Source organism: Leptinotarsa decemlineata, unplaced genomic scaffold, assembly GCF_025532065.1.
Source record: "Leptinotarsa decemlineata unplaced genomic scaffold, Ldec_3_MD MMD2_tig00004307_RagTag_RagTag, whole genome shotgun sequence".
Classification (NCBI taxonomy): domain Eukaryota; kingdom Metazoa; phylum Arthropoda; class Insecta; order Coleoptera; family Chrysomelidae; genus Leptinotarsa; species Leptinotarsa decemlineata.
In genome coordinates this window covers 12,648,346-12,654,345 of record NW_027412606.1, presented here as the reverse complement: position 1 = coordinate 12,654,345, position 6,000 = coordinate 12,648,346, and the positions used below count along the sequence as shown (strand labels likewise).

General features: G+C 33.3%; 1 protein-coding gene across 5 annotated transcripts in view; it reads left to right on the top strand.

The window, feature by feature from the left end:
- The first annotated feature begins 2,505 nt into the window (after positions 1–2,505).
- MESK2 (Misexpression suppressor of KSR 2) overlaps positions 2,506–6,000 on the top strand; it is a 66,013-nt gene continuing 62,518 nt past the window's right edge. For 4 of the 5 annotated variants that reach the window (XM_074179002.1, XM_074179000.1, XM_074178999.1 and 1 more), the window contains exon 1: positions 2,506–2,662. The gene's annotated coding sequence lies outside the window, so the exon portion shown is untranslated. The remainder of the gene's footprint in view (positions 2,663–6,000) is intronic. The other variant, XM_074179004.1, reaches the window with a different exon arrangement.

The window sequence follows — 6,000 nt, the reverse complement described above, 5'->3', positions numbered from 1 at the left end:
GTGATTGTAGATATACATAACTCTCTTACTTAGCAATGTTTGTGATGATCTTTAGGTCGTTTGCGAAAAGTAAATGTCATCATGAAAGCTCAGAAGTGCTTAAAGAAAGAAGCTCAAATATGATGGAGAAGTTGGATGAGAGAAGCGGTAAGTATTGGCCGTTTTTTTCTAATAGAATGGAATACTTGATTCCATCAACGGCTTTCGCGAACTGTACACCTGAAAAATTTTATGTTTTTTACCACTTTTATTAAAATTGTATTGTCCTTCTAATCTATTTCAGACATACTTTGCATATGCATATGTTTCATTATGGGAAAATTCGATCATTAGTATAAATACCTGGTTTCTCTCCTTTATATGTGTGCAGTGATGTTTACCATTAAAGTTGTTCAGTGGAAACCCTGGAAATGGCCTTGCAAACGGCAATCTATGGTAGGCAATTTTCTTGTTTATCTCACTTTTTGATTGTCTCTTACAATAGGATGCATTGGATTATGTTTAATTTCAATTAACAATTTGTTTTATGTTTGTTTTGTGACTGTTTTCAAGTATTACTGAAAGACAGGAGCATTAAAAAGTGGCTTCCCACTCGAAGCTTGGAAAACAATCCTTTTGTTGTCAAAACAATGGCCAATCTTCCACATTGCTTGTTTTGTGACTGTTTTAAAGTATTTTTGTAAGAAATCTCGAAGCATAAAAAAACGTGCCTTCCCATTCGAAGCTCAGAAAACAATCCTTTTGTTAACAAAACAATGACCAATCTTCTACTTTGCTTGGATATCAATCAATAATTTCCACAATTTCAAATTTTGAACTTGACATTTTCCTCGCTTAGTCACGTGATGATTTATGCACCAATCATGAAAAATGTGCTCCACATAGAGAAGCCGAGCCGGACATTTGTACGATATTATATTTCAGTCCTAATGGCATCACACACTTTGTTTCATTCAAATTCAAAGATAGGAAGCGCCCAATGAAAAACCCTATATATTTCCAGTGGTTGAATAGAAGTTAATTTGAACTGAAGGTCCAACAACTTTCTGAAATTGTTAAAAATTGCAGTTTCAACAATTGAGATATGAAAGTGGATGATCTGATAAAAGTGATCACTTACATTATATCCTAAATACAGTCTTCGATTTTTTAGAGTTACTTTCCCAAAGAATCTTTTGAAGTTCCTCATCCCATTCACACCATCAAATTGGTCTTCATTTCGACTCAATCGATGCTGTATGTGAGCAACTCCGGGAAATAACAGTAACGGGGGATTTGTCCCAAGGTAATAATTCATGCAGAGGAAATCTGGAAACATTTATTTCTCGTGTGAATCGTGTCCCGTACTCCGTAGATTATATCTGACAAACAAAAGGCATATTTTCTTCTCAAAATTAACAACGAAGTATGACATTATTGTGATTAGTTGCAATATACGGTGTGATATTTTTTTTCTACAAGAAGACAACGTTTTCCTTGGACGAGTTTCATATATCTTCAGCATTTGTTTGATATGAAAATGAAATATGAAATATCTCGAAGAGGGGGTAGAATCTATCCGAAAGAAAAGAAGAGTTTTAAAAATATCGAAGACAAAACGTATCAATTCTCCATTTGGGATCATGTCTTGTGGGTTCATGACGAAAACTGTATTGCAATTGTTAATAATTTTGAGTTAGAGATGAAAAAATATGAAGGTAGATGCCAAAATTGTCTGTTATCTCATGAGTAGCTACAAAATAAATATTTTTACAGTTGTAAAAGTGGTAAAAAACATAGAAATTTTCATTTCTCTTTTCATCATGATCTCCTACCACCTAGTAACGGCTACATCCATCAATTTATTGAAAACTCAATTGTTTCCTCAATTGGATTCTGCATTGATATCATTCAATTTCCATTCTAACTAAGCTAACCAATCTTATCTGGAAAATTGTCCATTTTTGAGATTTGTGCCATTGGCACTTTTGATCAGTGCATCGAGATCCACTTTATACTAAAAATTCAGGAAAATTTACTGAAATGTATTTCCTGATGAATGAACTTGACAGGAAGGATCATGAGAGCTTGAAAAATTGAGAACCAAATGATATCTCATCCACATCATTGTCACGACATCTGAACATATTCAAAGTACTTTGATCGCATTCACACTTCACAAATTTCTACAAGCGAATGACACAAACTGTTTCTTCTACGGAAACAGAGATGGCGCAACATATAGAAGAGCCCAAACATGTTGACCATATTCATAATCAATAGGTATACTTCTTCCGTTTCTGTTTGAAGGTCAAACCACAAACGGCACGTTACGAGTTGAAATTGCGAAATAGAATTCATTGTGGCTGGATAATTTAACGATATTTACAAATTTTTCAAAACACTGAATGGTTTTTGGGTTCTTTTCATGACTTACGTATGCTATTTCACTTTCCATTTTCCATGCAGAAAATTTTACATTATGTGATACGCCCCTGAAAAGGATTGAATTGTAAGTCTTCGTCACGTGGGCTTTAACAGCCAGTAGAATTGATTGTTGTACTTCTGCGCTACGAGTTGAAGAAGAAAACAGACATTATTCTGACATTAGGTCTCATAGAGAGTGTATGTTTGTGTTCCTTTATTGTTTCCTGGTGTAATAACTGAATCGGCTCTGACATAGGTAAAAAAAATTATACCTGATAAATTTCTGTATGAATTCAAATTCCATTATCAAAGTTACCGAATGAGCTGCCATTTGATGTTAGTGGGCTGAATTCGGAAATCAATATCGAGCTAGATTCTGGTCATATAAATTAAGTATAATTTCAGAGAAAAATCTGACTACCTACACATATTACGTGCACATTCACAGTTCGTAATTTTTCATTTACATTGGTGGTATTTATTTCCGACGTCTTGAGTTTATATTAATGTTAATCATTCTCATTTCCTCGGTCATTTATGAATATTGTGGCCAACTTTACATCAGATGATGGCATAATGGTTCATTAAGTGTTGCATGAAGCTTATTTCAGTAGGGCACTCAGTAATTGTACTAGAGGGACTGTTTTTGATTCATAACTTACGGAAATAGACTGAAAAGATGGAGCGAATAATTTTTGCCTGATAGTTGGAACGTGTGATACAAGGGAACAAATCAAATGAAGAATCAGTTCAGTTGAAACAGTAGACAAAGATAATATGTTATTTAATATTTTATATTCTGATTCACTTTTCATTCACTATAAAATACCTCATATATTTGAAACAACCAACCTGTCTGTCTTTGGTATAGTATGATACTGAAATTTCAATTTCATATGTATGATATATAAATATGAAAATACCCCACCCTCTTTAGACAGCTAATTCTGCTCTTATAGAAGAGTCCTACATTGTCCATTATTGCCTACCATGAAATAAGTATGCGCCCATTCATTTTCTCACACAGCTTGAAAAATTTCCAGTTTTCCTTGAATATAGTTTAATTCTATGATCGAAAATATACTTTATAATGGAAATCTACACAACTTTTTCTCACTGCTCCGTAGACCAAGATGGAAGTTTTGTGATTTCTAGGAGTTCTGAAAAGGGGTTGGCGCTGTAATAGTTTTATTGACGACTGAATATTCGTGATTACTCTATCCTATTTCGTGGTTTCTACAAACGAAGACTACGTTTCAATGTTTCATGCTTTGGCACAGTATGTTCAATATTCAGACTAATTATAATGTTATACAAGAAAAGGGTTTTAAAAGTTTCAGAGAACACAACAGGTATGTTTGTTAAAAGACAAGACCTCGGTAATCATGAGATCGTGCAAGTTTTCACTTCTGAGGGTTGTCGTTCGTAAGGGAGCTACAGCTGCTTAACGGAAAAACAAATTTTGAACGGAATATAGGAGTTGGTCGAATGAAACGTGTAGTCGACCACATAGATACTTTTCGAAATGGTGCTCGAGAACAAGTCATATAAAAGTTATTTTCTACTATCTTTTTGTGATAATAATAGTATTGATAATTATTATCATTATATTATGTGACCTGAAGTCAGGATCCAAGAATTCATCATGGCCTGCCACACTTGCCTTCAAGAGCTTGGTCTACCGTGTGATACTTTTTGAATTGTAGATCTAGAAATGATCCTTATATTTAGGATAGTAACGAATAATTTAGTTTTCTCCAGAATCTGAAAACTGTTTCTTCAGATTTTCCTAGTTTTCCAGATTTATTTTCAAACCATAATTTATAATAATTTTTCGGTTATTTTTCGAAATACTGTATACCAAGATACTCGAAAGATATTTCTACACCATGAACTGGATACATGAATGGTGCTCGAGAACAAGTCATATAAAAGTTATTTTCTACTATCTTTTTGTTGATAATAATAGTAATGATAATTATTATCATTATGTTATGTGACCTGAAGTCAGGATCCAAGAATTCATCATGGCCTGCCACACTTGCCTTCAAGAGCTTGGTCTACCGTAGTCGCTTGAAGGGTACCTGCCACCAGATGCAGAGCCTGTTGCAAGGAACCCTGGAACCTGGAAATTCGGAAAATATAACGATAGTGAACCTAATAATATTACTATATAGCTTGTTGAAATGAGTATTTTTATTTGTCCGATCTACCTGACTAGAAGATTATTCAACATCGTAAAATTGATTTTAAGACAATTAAGACGCAGGTATTTAGCAGAGGTATGGTATAAATAATGGCAATATTATGTGTAGATTTAGATTAATCTTCCTATTGAAGATAATCACTTGGTGATCGAAACATGTGTTGAGGTGTTAAAATAACGGTTTAGTGTTGGAGAAAAAACTCCAGTAATATTCATTACTACACCAAAGGTTCCAAAAAGTGCATCACAAGTAAGGATTTGTTTGGTCTAGCTGTGTATCTATTGTCATATATGTCACGTAACCCTTATTCTACGCTAGATATTTTTGGCGCGCATTAAAATTTACCAAGAAATTGATTTCATTTCAATTCAAGTAAATATGGATATATTTAGGTACTTGTTTCGAAAGACTCATCTTTGTTGCATTATCATCTTATCGTTCAACTTTGAGGATTTCGTTTCAGTAATTTCCATGAAAAACCGTGAACATGGAAATGTGTTTTCCCGAATAGCTCTTACCTTAAAGCCAATTTTATTGGTGTTTATATCGAATGTCTTATAAAACATTTTAGGCACTAACGAATATTTTTCCCAAATCAGTACCTAATTACTTGCTAACTCCGTTTTATAAAATAATCGGAATATAATACATCAACTTTCTGGGTGAACTTTTATTTGATTATTATCGTAAAATATAGTAATCAGAATATAAAATATCAAATTTCTGGTTGAACTTTCACTTGATTATCGTAAAAAGTGTGCACATTTACAACAATTTTCAAATTTGCAATTTGCAACCAGGCTTTGTTTGGGTAGGAGATTACAGTTCCTTTTATACACCTGAGGATGCCTTTGCTTTTGTATCATTGTTTAGCAAGTATTTTCCTCCATATATGCGCATGTTCAAATTCGAGTCTAATTTTTTTGTGTTAACTTTTTTCTCATAAACCTGTGTAGACGAGTTAGAGGCTAACAGGCATTGCCTCCAAATAAAACTTCTTGTACATCGGGTATAAGTGATTTGAATTATGTGAATAATGAAACTTCAAGAGTATACTAATATGTATGTTTAAAGGTGATTGACAATGTTTCATGATGAATTTCATTAGTTCGGACTTCCATTGTCTAATATTATATAAAATTATTTGAATCCCTGAAAGAACCAATAAAAAAGAAAAATAAAAAAATAGCTGAATCTGACAATTGTATTGTGTATTGTGTATTCCTGAAAGAGAAAAAAGGAGATAGTTGAAAGTATTCGAATGGCCCATAAATATTCATCTCTTGGAGGAATTATTCCAGTTATCACCCGAAGACGATTGTGGATACTAACAATCAAAACGTCGTGAAGTAACTTGAAGTAAATTTCATTTCAGGGTTTTTTTGCT